The following is a 13,550-nucleotide window of genomic DNA, read 5'->3' on the forward strand; positions in this document are numbered from 1 at the left end:
CGAGAATGCAAAATAGTGCGTTCTAGCTCACCGTGTCCGCGGGGAGTGCATCTGAATTATGCTCCCGCAATAAAACAATAAACGGTTCTTTACAGGACCAATTAATTGTGTTCTAATAAGAGTTAAACTGTAATTTACATTTTATGGTGTATAACAAATAATTTTCAGAAAGCAATATAAGAAATACGATGTGTGGAAAGAAAGAGAATTTAAATTATCCTCTCTCGCTCGTTTTCGTGCACTGCTTTTCCATTCCTTTCTGCTGCTAATACCATCATAACTAAAAGGAATGTGCGTGTTCCCCCACCATCTCATGACCAGTGTTGCCACAATTGCATGTCGCTATTACAATTTGAATTATTTTATTGATCCTCTCTAGTATTGATAAAATATAGAACGTGCAAAGTACACTAGTCGCATGCTTTTATTCGAACTTTTTGGAAGCCTCCGTTGATTAAACTAAATAGCCTTTATCAGCGCTAACAAATAACACGAAAGAATTTAAATTTGTGAAAATCTTCTCCTTCCTTCTTTTCAAATCTGCAACATTCTTTGAAAATATTGTTGGAATGTTGTTATTGAAAAACTGAACATGCAAGTTTGCTAGCACTGGCCACTAGATTGAAGGCGATGGAAAGACAGAATATTCGTTTTGGTTATGCTAGTATTGGTAGCCGAACGGAAAGGAAAGGCACAGGAATGGCACGAAAACGAGCGGGAGAGCGATAGTAGTGCTTTCTCGTGTTTTCATATATGAATATTGGTCGGTCGGTTTTTCTCATCATTCGTATTCGTTCAAGCACTAGCAAGCAGCCAGTCCACCGGAGGAAAGCAGTTGGCGATGATGACGGTCCGCAAAAGTGCCCCAGCTACTGGTGGCCCATCGCAACCAACTACCGATCAGGAACTGTCGCCATGCTAGTATTTCGCCCCAACTAAAGGGCAACGGAGCAACTAATCCGCTGGCTAACATTCCAGCGCCTGGTTCGTAAGGTTGTGTATTACTTCAAAGTCGAGCTACGCTTACAAAACTCAGCCGTAATGAAGCCAGTGCCTACTTGGTCGGTTTGTGGGAGTGGGCGTAAATTACAATAAAAGCAACGGTTCTTTTCAGGACCAATCAATTGTGTTCTAGTGAGAGTTAAACTGAAACTTTCATTTTAAGGTGTGTAGCAAATTTTCAACAAGCAACATAATACGTTGGGTGGAAAGAAGTAGCTTGCACACGGAACAAAAATTTAAATTATCCTCTCGCTCGTTTCGTGCACTGCTTTTCCATTCCTTTCTACTGTTATAAGTATTACCAAAACGAATGTGTTGTTGCATGTGTTTAAGAGAAACGTTGAAGTCGCATGCTTCTATTCAAGCTTTTTGGCAGCCCCCGTGAACTAACTGCATTAAATGATTTTTTTGTGCAGCTCCGTGCTAGTAGCAAACAAAATGGCCCTACCAGTGTCTGATTCGTGAGATTGTGCCGGATTTCAAAGTCGAGCTAAGCTTATAAAGTTCAGCCGTAATGGTACCCGAAGAAGCCAGTCTTGTCGTTTTGTTCGAGGCTACAAAACAGTTCGCCAGGCACGTAACTATCATGCCAAAAATATCCAACGATCCAGCGCATCACCATCAACACCAACGCCGATACCAAAGGTTCTTTTCAGAATCACCATTATTACCATAGAGAATTATTTGAAAATTTCCCATTCAAACGTGATTCTGTTGAATATTATTAGATTTAAATTAACGTCTCGAATTGAAATCACGACGCTCCGGTTATGTGACAGACATTACCCACCCATCTTTTTTTATTGTGACCACGACTAACGGTTTAATATAGACACCCCATTTCAATATTTCTGAAGGAACAGAAGGTCGAGTTTGGAAAGTTTGTAACTTTCATTGTACTTCACCAAATTACACAATGTTCGCACTAATGATTCAGAAATATGACCAGGAATCTTCTATTAGATTTGTAAGTATGTATAATTTACATGAATAAAGAAAAATTGATTTTCAGGAATCAATTATTATCTGTTCTTCCATTGGCCAGTACTACGCGACTTCCTCATGCTAACAATTAATTTCATCGTTAGCCATCTCCCTCACCAAGGCCAACAACGCCAACAAAACCGGTCCTTTTCAGGACCACCATCATTTTTGTAAAGAATAATTTGAAATATTCCTCGCCCAAATCAGCTTTTGTCCGAAAATCCTAATGAGTATCAACATATTTGAAGAACGTGTTCCTTATGTATTCTACATCTCTCCGGTTATGTCGCAGACATTACCCACCCATCTTTTTTTTATTCATTTCGTTTATTTGATAGGCACAAATGCGTTAGCTTGGCGGTGCCAAATGCTTTTGTTTTTACATTTGGATATCTTAAAACTAGGAGGTTACAATGTTGAAATATTTTTTTTTTTTTTTACAAAGGAAAAGAAAGTTTACAGCTATCTTAAGACTAGAAATAAGATTCAATATACAAAAGAGGGCCAAAAGATTTTTTTATGAAAAAATTTAAAACAAGGGATTCACTTTGATATACAAGAGGGGGAGTAATAGTATTTTACGAAATATTTTACGGTTATCTTAAAACTAACAATATAGTTTAGTACACAAAAGGGGGGAACAAATATTTATGAGAAATTTCACAGAAATCTTAAAACTAGGGATTCAATTCTATTTACAAGATGGAGGACAAGAGTTTCAATAAAGAGTAAAAATTATAGCTATCTTAAAACTAGGAATACAGAATACTAATTTGAATTTTTTAACTAAAACTTATGCTTGGTCAAGATATTCAAAGGGTGGCTTATTTCCGCATCAGTGTAGCAGCAGTTGTATCAAGGACAGGGGAGAGACAGGGAAAGAAGAGCAAAACTTGCAACTTTCGCTCGAACGGCGGGGGGGGGGGGGGGGGAGGGGGATCAACGAATCAAATTTGCGCCTCAGTATAGTAAGTCGTCGAGTACCGGATTGGCGGATGGTATTCTTCGGACCCGCGGGGAATCCTTCAAAAGTCATCGGACCTCGAGTCGCTCTCGCTTCAGTTTCCTTCTATGCAGGCGTAGTGGTAAGGGCGATGGCGGTTACATAGTGGCACTCTGGAGCAGGCTTGCGAAATGTACCGGAGAACGACACGAATGAGCAGACAATCATACAACGCAACTGGCGGCAGCTGCCGACTGCCCAGTACTGCAACAGCAGCGACTGGAAATGTCATGGATCTCATAACATTTCCATTCGGGAATGTTATGTTCGTTCTGTTCTGTAAGCTGTCTTTTTCTCCCGAGTCCGAGATAGACCCGTTGTGGTAAACAGCTACTCTTTTCCCATGCTGTCACCAATGAGCCCGACAGTTTAGTTTACGCTATGCTTTGGGATTAGTTTTGCCTATCGGCGCTCACCAAATAATAACACACACATGCTACATCATCGCTTCGCTGTGCTGCGGAAATTTTCGTTTCTTTTATTTTCGCTTTCTGTCTCTGGAGCTCATGTAAGCAAAACAGTACTTTAGTAACCTGTTCACTTGGCTTATCAGTGTTACTTTGGATGTTGCTAAGACCAGATTACCGAATGTTTATGGGTGTTCAATCATGTGATTACTGATATATTAAAAGGGGGAGGGAGAGAAAATTTGATTTTAAAACTTTACGATTTATTTGCAAGTGCACCTACCAAGAACCGCTTTATTGTATCTAATAGTGAGATGGGATCTTTCAATTATCTTCGAATGGATTAAAATGCCGAAAGTAACGTTAAATTTCACCACGAATTTTTCCGAAAATGTTCAATCAGTAAAATTTTCAAAATAACTTTTAAACATCAGCAAGGACTGTTACATCACACGGTAGTTAGTTTCGACTTGTAACTTGCACGACATTATATAAATAAACTAACCCAGTGGTGAAAGAGTTCGGAACTATGTTACATATCTTTTTTATATTGATTGAATTGAAAAAAAAATCAATTTGAAAGTACACCGAGAATATTTTTTAAAAATTTCATGGAGGTCCGACAAAAGATTTTCGCATTTCGCTTACCATGAGCAGCGATTACTTGAAACATTAAACTGGATTTTCTCGAAATGTTTTTTCTCCTAAATATTTTTTACATGATTACGATTGCCATAAAATTAGGTAACCGATCTTCATTTTTCCACAATTGTTCGTAATTAGTTATTCTCGTACTTTAGCGTATCTTTACACAGGTTTTTGAAGAAATTTTATTCTAGCCTAAGCGTCTGTTATCTGTGGCTCTACCAATTACCAATAAGTTTTATAAACCTTCCTTTGTTTTTTTACTACGAAAAATGTACTATCAAAAAACTATACCTTAGATATAATAAAATCATTGCTTTATCAATCTTTATCACCTTTGGAATTCAAATTTTTCTCACTTTTTCATCGTAAAAAAGGTTACATCCTTATTGGATTACTAAAAACATCTTGCGTTTAAAATGAACACTCCGTGATCTCTCATGATTTTATCATGTTTTGAATAATAAAAAAATAATATTCTAGTACTGAAATGAATTTCAGTCTTCTCCAGATATCGATATGCATGAAATTGGGAGATTTTATCTATTAGAAACACGTTTTTCACTGCTGGTCTCAACGCAATAATATTTTTGTATCTCTAAAGATGGGATCAACGTCTTTTGTCAATGATTTTTTATCTTTGTGGTAATGGTACCCAAATTTCCAAGAGAAGATACCAGTATTCAAATATCTGCAATTTCTCAGATAGTCAAGCAGCACTAAATGCCCTAAGGGCTCCTACATGTCGCTCAAAACTAATATGGGAGTCCATCCTTGCACTCCGACAACTGGCGGAGAAAAATCATGTCAATCTATACTGGATTCCAGGAAATTGAGGGTCTTCCACTAATTTTATCGGACCAGAACAATTCTGTGGATTCTCATCGAGTGCCCTCAAAATGGAGCTGAAGAAGTGGAAGATCACAGCTATAAACAACAATTGGGGTACCGTAACTGGACTGCTACAATTAAAGAAATTGATTTCACCTAACGATAAAAAAGCCTGGAGTTAATTATGATTAAGGGGTAAGGGTTTCAGCGTGAAAAAACACTTTTTGCGATTTTTTTAGAACTTTGCGTGAAGCGAATTGATCAAAACTTTTGTACATTATTATGTATCATTTCAATAGCAATAACAAGCGCCATAAAAAATCATACATAGGCATTTGTTGTGGAGTGTGTTTGTGTGCTATTGAATGGGGATTGTCTGCGCGCCAGATGACGCTTCGGAACAAATTGTGTTTTCCTCCTATTTCGTTGAAAGTTGCAGCAACGCGCGATGGGTATTAGCTAGTTTTAAATAAAAATTTCTATTTTTGACGAAAAATTCCGCCTTTTTATGATTAAACACCCCCTTAATCAAAAAATAGCTTAAAAACTCAACGTAGGGTTTAGGTATTTTTTACCTAGAATGTGTTTGAAAGAAATCGCTTAAGTAGTTTTTGAATGGAAAGTAAAAACGCAAATCATGTTTTTTCCAGAGACGTTCTACAAAAAGCTTCATCACCGCGTCGTTTGTCGATATTACAAAAGTTTTGATCAATTCGCTTCACGAAAAGTGCTAAAAAACTTTTGCAAAAAGTATTTTTTCTTCATGCTGAACCCCTTACCCCAACATACAATGGCAATGTTTGTGGAAATTGAATAGAAATAACATAGCACGTAACATAATGCTAGCCAATCTAGTCAACTTACACGAAACAATTTTCGTATCAATTAACGATCAGGAATTCATATAGATTGGTATTCATCCCTTTACTTATTTCATAAGAAAGATATAAGTAACAAAAGTGGCTTGTTAATTATCGAATAGATGTGTTTAAGCGAAATGGTAACTTGAACGCGCACCCCATTTGAGATAATAAGTGAAACAAAGATGATAAGCAACGGTTTCAAATGGGTAAAGTTTAGATGAGAATATACTGAGAATGGGTTCACCACTCCATGTGTATAACTGATTTAACTCTCATCTCAATATAAGAAACAGAGCAATCATACGATAGAAAAATAAATAGAAACCCTTAACTGTAATTTATACAAAATAGTGCGAAAAGATTACAGCAACATTGCTCAGCTGTGAACAAAGTAGATGAAAATTTAAATCATTCCTCAAATTCACACGACTTGGAGACGATTCATAAATTACAAAAGGCAAAAATTGCCCAAAATGGACGCCCCCTCTCTCCCCCCGGAAGCATGTTCCAGTTCTGGGATACTATTTGTGAATTTCAATGGAATGCTGGCAATATGGGTATCAAAATTCATGGAATTGCTTCTGTATGCTGTATCCCGTGGATTTGGAACCATTTGGTGATTTGACCGTGGAACGGACATTCCGGAGCAGGTTCCCGTGGAGCAGTGTGTGGCGATTCTGAGGTCAAATTGCTATATGGTCCTCTAACAATAAATAACAGACTTCCGAGACAATTTGAAGAGTTTTGATACTCCTATTGCTAGGACATTATCAAAATTTACAAATCATACTCTAGCACTAGAACATTACTCCGGAAAATCCGGATTACCAAGAACCAGGTTCATTCATCCGGTTAAATTTTACTGAATAAAAAAGTGGACGAGTTCCTCAATCCAAAACATGTAAAAGTGTCCAAATCGGTTAAAGAAAGCCATAGTTATGAGCATTTCAATTTGTGGGTACCCGGGTACCCTCGTCGGCCTGTTGAAGGAGTTTTTTGTTGGACACATATCGGTTAAGAAAATAATCTTAGATTATTTTCAATCTTCTTAAACAATCAAATTGTGCATCGCCAACAAAAAATAAATAATAGCTGACCATTCTCCCACTCTATTTTGGCACACTTCCTCTTTCTATATTGCCCAATACATTCCCTCCCAGCTGTCGGGAGAAAAATGTTATGACATCACGGTTATGGATAGCAAAACAGTTCAGATATGCTGCTGTCACAACATATCGAACTCGTAACATTCCCGAAGCACCTAACTTTACCCTCTGAGCACATTACTGTACATCGCCACTCAGAAACAACCAAACCTTCGGCTTCTGTACATGAGTGCTACGAAATGACTGTACCCTAATTCGTTTGCGTGTGTCATACCTCTCACGGTAACACACAGCACTCATTCAGACACTGAACGGCTATAGCAGCGCTCGGCAGCTGGGCTCGCCGCTGGCTGTGACTGTGTTGTCTTAGGTGCCAGCCAAAATAAATGTTAGCAGTTCGCAAGCCTGCTCTGGAGCTGATCGGTTCCACAAGGCAGGAGGAAACTCTAAAAACGAGAAATAAAAGAGAGGGGCTAAAGTCCTCAAAGCGGTTGTCACTGATGGTTTGTTAAGTTAATGAGCTTCGGTTTCCGACATATGGTTTTGCCGATGATTATCATCTAATCATCTCCGGTATTTACTTTAAGACACTTTTTAATTTCATGTAGCAAGCGTTATGTGTTGTTGAGGAATGGTGTTTTTATGTTGGACTTTCAGTAAATTAAAATAAAACGTCAATGGTACTTTTCACGCAACAAGGGATTACAACCGGAGGTCGCCCGTTGCAGTTCTTTCAGGCTGAAATTATTGGCGCGAATCAAGCTAAGTACTTTGGGATAATTCTTGCGTTGCGTTGTGAGACGATGATTTTGGCAGATTGCACACTGACTTCCTACCAATCCGATCCATATTAAAACTTCAACAACATGATAACCATCATTGCCGGCCGCCCCCATCTCCATCGTTCACGGGGAAGGATAAAGAATAAGGTAGGCGGAAAGTGTTGATGCTCTCCTACTTAACGGAATGTAGACGATTCATCAGGCTCTTCGATATAGAAGAAAAGATACAATAAGTGCCATACTTTTTCAATTCGAGTTAGTTGTAGTGAAAATGAGATAAAAATATCCAAATTCAATAACTCAAACACATGAAAACAAGAAAAGTTAAGTGTATCATGTCAAAAAACGAATTGTGCAGCTCTTCAAGACTAACAATCTGTATTATTAAAATGATGATTTTCGAGAAATGACTAAAAAATCGATTAAAATTGTTAAATTTTAAAGAAATTACTTTAAAAAGGTTACTTAACCTCATTAGCTGAGATATATGAGGACATCATTCAATGGGAACTTTTCTCGCCTATCCAATGGACTTAGAAGATTTGAAATACAAAGTATACTTTTTGAGTTAGAGGTATTCTAAGATAAATAAGTTTTTAACACAAAAAGTTCAATAACTTAGTAACGGTTGAGATTTGCACGATTTTTTCTCCAAACATGACAGTCGAGAGGTTCTTAACCATGAACAAACACCCTGTAGAAAGCCCGAAGATTTTTACTAGAATATTATGCAAAGAGTTGAACTAAATGTTGAAACGACCGAGTAATGAACAGAAGAGAAAGACCCCAAAGAGAATTTCTCATTGTTACTTACGTCCTATTCTAAATTTTCTCTAGATTTTTGTTTTGCTGCTGTACTCCGAATGCTCGGTTAGAGTGTGACGCAGTAAAGTTTGCCCTCTCGCTTTTGTACACTGTTCTCTGCACATTTACAGGGAGATGGCCGCTCACGAAATGTGTTGATGCCGGTCGTGGCGTAAATGAACCGCATTAGTCTTTTTATTTAACGCATACTTCTCAGCATTACACATACACCGCTAATACATAGGCAGAAACATTTTTTTCTGTTTCTTGCATTCCATGCAAGAAAGCTTCTTGCAATTTTTGAACATTACCAGAACGCTTGCAATTTTTGCTCGTATTTATTGCAAACGATTCTTACCGGGTACATTTTGGATGAAGCTATGATATCAGCATAGCGAATTCAGGTTTCTATTGAAGTTGAATTTAAACCGAAAATACCTAAATGAATGAATGCGTAGCACCGAACGAATGAATGACGAAGCAAACAAACGAAACATTCCGTTTGGTGCAGCGGGCACAAAGCGAATTTCACAAAAAAAAACAGTTATCTCTAAAAAGAAATGCGATATACAGGCATACCTAACGCTCCTGTTTTCGTAATGTAAAAACGTCATTATTTCAGATTTCATGGCACTTTTTCCTCGAGTTTCCTCCCTCGCTTCATAGGCAAATTGGCTCTATTGTATAATCACGTTGGTTGATTTCCCCTCAGTCGGCTAACACGTGACAAAAGTTGCTAGGTGAAATACATCCGACAAAAATTCCGAACATCTAAAGTGCAGCAAAACCCACCGATTGATTATTTATGTAGGTAACATAACTCCGACTTCGGAGACTACAGCACAGCAACTTGTGCATGGCCAAAGAGCAAGGCGAAAAAGTGTTGTGTACATGGTGATAATTAATCTGATTCATAAATCATGCTTTACATGTTGTATATTCATTAAGATAAATTGTCGATCCGCTTACACAGTTGGGACCGGTCTCCGCTGTTTCGCTCGCTCGTGGAGCAAATAAAAGTTCATGAGCAAACACATTTGCGCTTGACTAGTTCTCCCTGCTCAGTAAGTCAGTTTCAAGCAAGCAGGGTTTTAAACCGATGAAATCAGCTACTGAATCGATTGGAACCCTGGGTCAGAGTGAAGCTATTAAATTAGCATCGAATAGGCAAATTACCAACTTCAGAGAGACGGGTCGCTCCGAATGTTAATCCCGCATCCGGCTCCGGTTGCCCCACAATACTTTGTTGTTGTTGCCATAGTGGTTCCAACAGAACACATTCGAACTTACGTCGAACTTTCAGAGCCCCACTTTTTGACTAATGCATGAACCATTACTGAATATGCAGTTCAGTTCTAATATATTATTAATGCCAGTCTGTCCGTCCAAACTTGGCCAACCTGGGCGAGTTCATAAAAGTCGCACTTTTTTATGTTTATTCAGTTGTTGGCTTTTAAGTAGAGTCGAGAAAAGTACAAATAAATAAAGCCGGAATAATAAAAAAAGAAGGCTGCATGATTCAAACATAAATATCGGAAATTTTCGCTCTTTCCCCGCTCTGTCTCTCGCTCTTTCTTCGGTCGGACCAACTCTCTCTCTCTCTCTCTCTCTCTCTCTCTCTCTCTCTCTCTCTCTCTCTCTCGGAAAGTGGTTCCATCGGTACGCGGACGCGGGAAGGGAAACGGAAAATAAATATTAAAAAGTGTAAACAGAGCCCCAGGAAGATGCGACCCATGCATGCGGAAAGAGGGAATTAAGCGGACAAACATTCGGAACGTTATTTTTTGTCCCTCGCCCGTCTGCATAAATATTTGACGGTGGGTGCGAGAATGCGGTTGCTATTTGCTCTCGTTGTTATTTTCTTTTTTTTTTCGATGTCAAGTTCCAATACCAAATAAGGGGATTTTTTTTATTAAACTCGGGATTCTCGTTTGCTCCGAACCTAGGTACTTTTTCTTAGTTTTTTTTTTCAAATTAGGAAGGTTGAATATTTGGAATCGAACTCAGTCGAGATAAGCAACATGGTTAAAATTACATATTGAAGAAAGACTAGTGTTTTGGAACACACCGTCCTCGAATTGATCTGAATAAATGCTGCCGAAAAACCATAAAAATAATGGCCTCACAGAACTTCTAAGATAGCGAACAGCCTTGCCATCGTCGAATGCATGTTCTAACCCCACTCGAGATGCCAGCCGCGCGAGACGACCCACGCGTTGCCTCAGAACATTCGACGCGTTTCTGAATGGGGCGCACTCATGATTAACAAACATCCGTCACTCGAACTGACGTTTCATGCCCCAATCGGTGCGGACATGCATGCACATGGTCGTCGCAAAGCCATAATGCCTATACCTACCACCATGGCACCAGGCTGGAGAGGATTGGAAATGTGTGTTCATTTATCATCAATTGATGGTCGAAACGTTTCGAAGCCCCCGTTATTGGTAGGAATATTCCGGGCCCTGTCTGCGATACATCAGAGGCCTGGGCGCGCATAAACGAATGCGAGCTCGCGTCAAAAAGTGTCATTTAAATGTCGACCTCTTCGCTTATTTTTTTGACGAATGACATCAGCACTTGAGAACAATGATGGCCACATTATTTATAATGCACACGTTCGGCCACCAGAGGGAAACCCGAAGGCCTACACCACCACCCCCTCATATAACGGTCAGCACGGTTGAGCGAATCTGGAACGGGACAGTGAATATAAATCAATTAAAATTAATTAAATCGAATTATCGTAGATCGGTACTGAGGGAACCATTGTGCAAACAGAATCGATCATAAATCGTATCTGAGAATGGGAGAACTTCACGGTTAGGTTTTAACTCGGATGCAGATAAAATCGGTTTATTCGAATGGTCGAAGTGTATTTATCGTTTTTTAATCTATTTATTCAACATCGATTGTTTGGTTCGAATGTGCTTTGGTTGCATCAATTAATGAATTGCTATCCCAATCAGAACATTTTGAATAATCGAATCACTATTTAATGTTTACGGAAATTTAATCTAAAACACGGATTACATGAATTGCATGCTAATATGCATGATTCTGCTGCAATTAGAATTACATCGTTTGAATGAATCATTATTTGCGAATAGACCTTTCTCGTCATTGCAATTGCAATTTTTGCTCGTATTTGTTTCGCTCGTATTTATTGCATTAATGTAAGCGAATCTTACCTGGTTTACCGTTTTGGGTGTAACCGGTAAGATTCGCTTACATTAATGCAATAAAGACGAGTGAAAATTGCAAACGTTCTGGTAATGTGCAAAAAATGCAAGAAGCTTTCTTGCATGCAATGTACAATGTTTCCAAATAGGCAAAAACGTGATAGAAATTGTTTTGACCACGAAAAAACGATTTTCGAGCTATACTGTCTTCAGCAAAGTTTGTCTATAAAATATTCCCCATCTTATTAAACTATTAGTTTGGTGATTAATACCCCCTAAAGCTGAGAAGCAAGCTTTTGTTTGATCATTTATGAAAATAATAAAAAACTGTATTCAGCAAAGCTGTAGGGAATATGATAAGAAACAACTTTGCTGAAGAGATTATGTTTCTATCTTTTAATTTTAATACACATTTGGGGAGTATTTGGAATTACAAAATGTTCTAAGATTTTGTTTGGCATAAGAAAGTACACAATTTTTGTTATACAAATTTATTTCTATCTCTTACATCTGTTGAGTTATCGAAATTTTCAGAGCCAAAATGCAACATTTTGGTATGAAATAACACTCCAATCCGCAAATTTCCGCAGACAAAGCCATATTCAATCGAATCTGTAAAGCAAACGCTATCGAATCCAGCGATAACCATTTGTCGCATGCTATCTCTTGCATGCAAAAACATATATTTAAAAACGAATATACATATATACAGGGTTCATGTTTGGTTCATGATTAAGAATCTCTCGATGGGTGATTGACTGTCATATTTGGAGAAAAAAATCGTTCTACACATACCATTAAATCTCAATCGTTACAAAGTTATTGAACTTTTTGTGTTAAAAACTTATTTGTCTTAAAATAGCTCTAACTCAAAAAGTATGCTTTGTATTTCAAATCTTTTAGGTTCATTGGGAAGGTAAGAAAATTTCTCATTGAGTGGTGCCCTCACATGTTTCAGTTAATGAATTTAAGTAACCTTTTGAAAGCAATTTATTTAAAATTTAACAATTTTGATCGCTTTTTCGTTCATTTTTCGAAAATCTTAATAGTTAACATCATCAGTTTAATAATTCAGATTTTTAGTTTTGAGGAGCCGCATAATTCGTTCTTTGACATGATAGATTTATGTTTTCTTGTTTTCATGTGTTTTGGTTATTAAACTTGGATATTTTTGTCGCATTCTCATTAATACTAGCTCTAATTGAAAAAGTATGGCACTTATTGTACTTTTTTTTCTTCTTTTCATTCGAAAGCCAGGAAAATTTTACATTGAAAAATGCATTAATACCTTTCAGTTAAGTGAATTTACCATTCTTTTAGAAGAAAATTAGTTTAAAGTTAGTGTTATTATTAGCATTTTCGTTAATTTTCTTAAAATAGTAAATAATAAACATCACCATTACTATTATAGAAATAATGCATCTTAGCAAGTTCTACAACTCTTTCTTTGACTCTACTCAATTATCTCTTTTTGTACGCAAAATCATTTTTATCACATCGCTTCATATGCAATAATAATGATTTCGAACCGACTACATTTGTGGTGAGGTCGTGCTGTGTTAACTATTAAATAGCAGCGAAATGAAAAGAGATATGGATAAAGTGTCAAGTAACAAGTTATAGAGAATGTTAAGGGGCACCAAATGAACAATAGTAACGATAAATTTTGTTGATTAATAATTAGAATAATTACAAAACTCCTCGAAAAACGCTAATTTTAGGCTGTTTTCTTAGTAAAAGGCCATTTAGTATCTTTAACTAAGAGATATTTGTACATACATCGACGGAAAATTTTCTCAGCTTTCCAATGAAACCTTGAAAATAACGATATAAAGCCTATTTTTTAGATTAGAGTCTTTTAAGCACTTTCAAGTCGATCAGGAAAGTTTAGTAATGAAATTACAAAGAAATGAGAAGAGATAGGAATATGATGTTGAAGAA

At 37.4% G+C, this 13,550-nt stretch overlaps 1 protein-coding gene across 1 annotated transcript in view; it reads right to left on the reverse strand.

The window, feature by feature from the left end:
- LOC131677056 (mpv17-like protein) overlaps positions 1-13,550 on the reverse strand; it is a 314,479-nt gene that overhangs the window by 258,550 nt on the left and 42,379 nt on the right. The gene's annotated exons all lie outside the window — the stretch shown is intronic.

Source organism: Topomyia yanbarensis, chromosome 1, assembly GCF_030247195.1.
Source record: "Topomyia yanbarensis strain Yona2022 chromosome 1, ASM3024719v1, whole genome shotgun sequence".
In the NCBI taxonomy this organism is placed as follows: domain Eukaryota; kingdom Metazoa; phylum Arthropoda; class Insecta; order Diptera; family Culicidae; genus Topomyia; species Topomyia yanbarensis.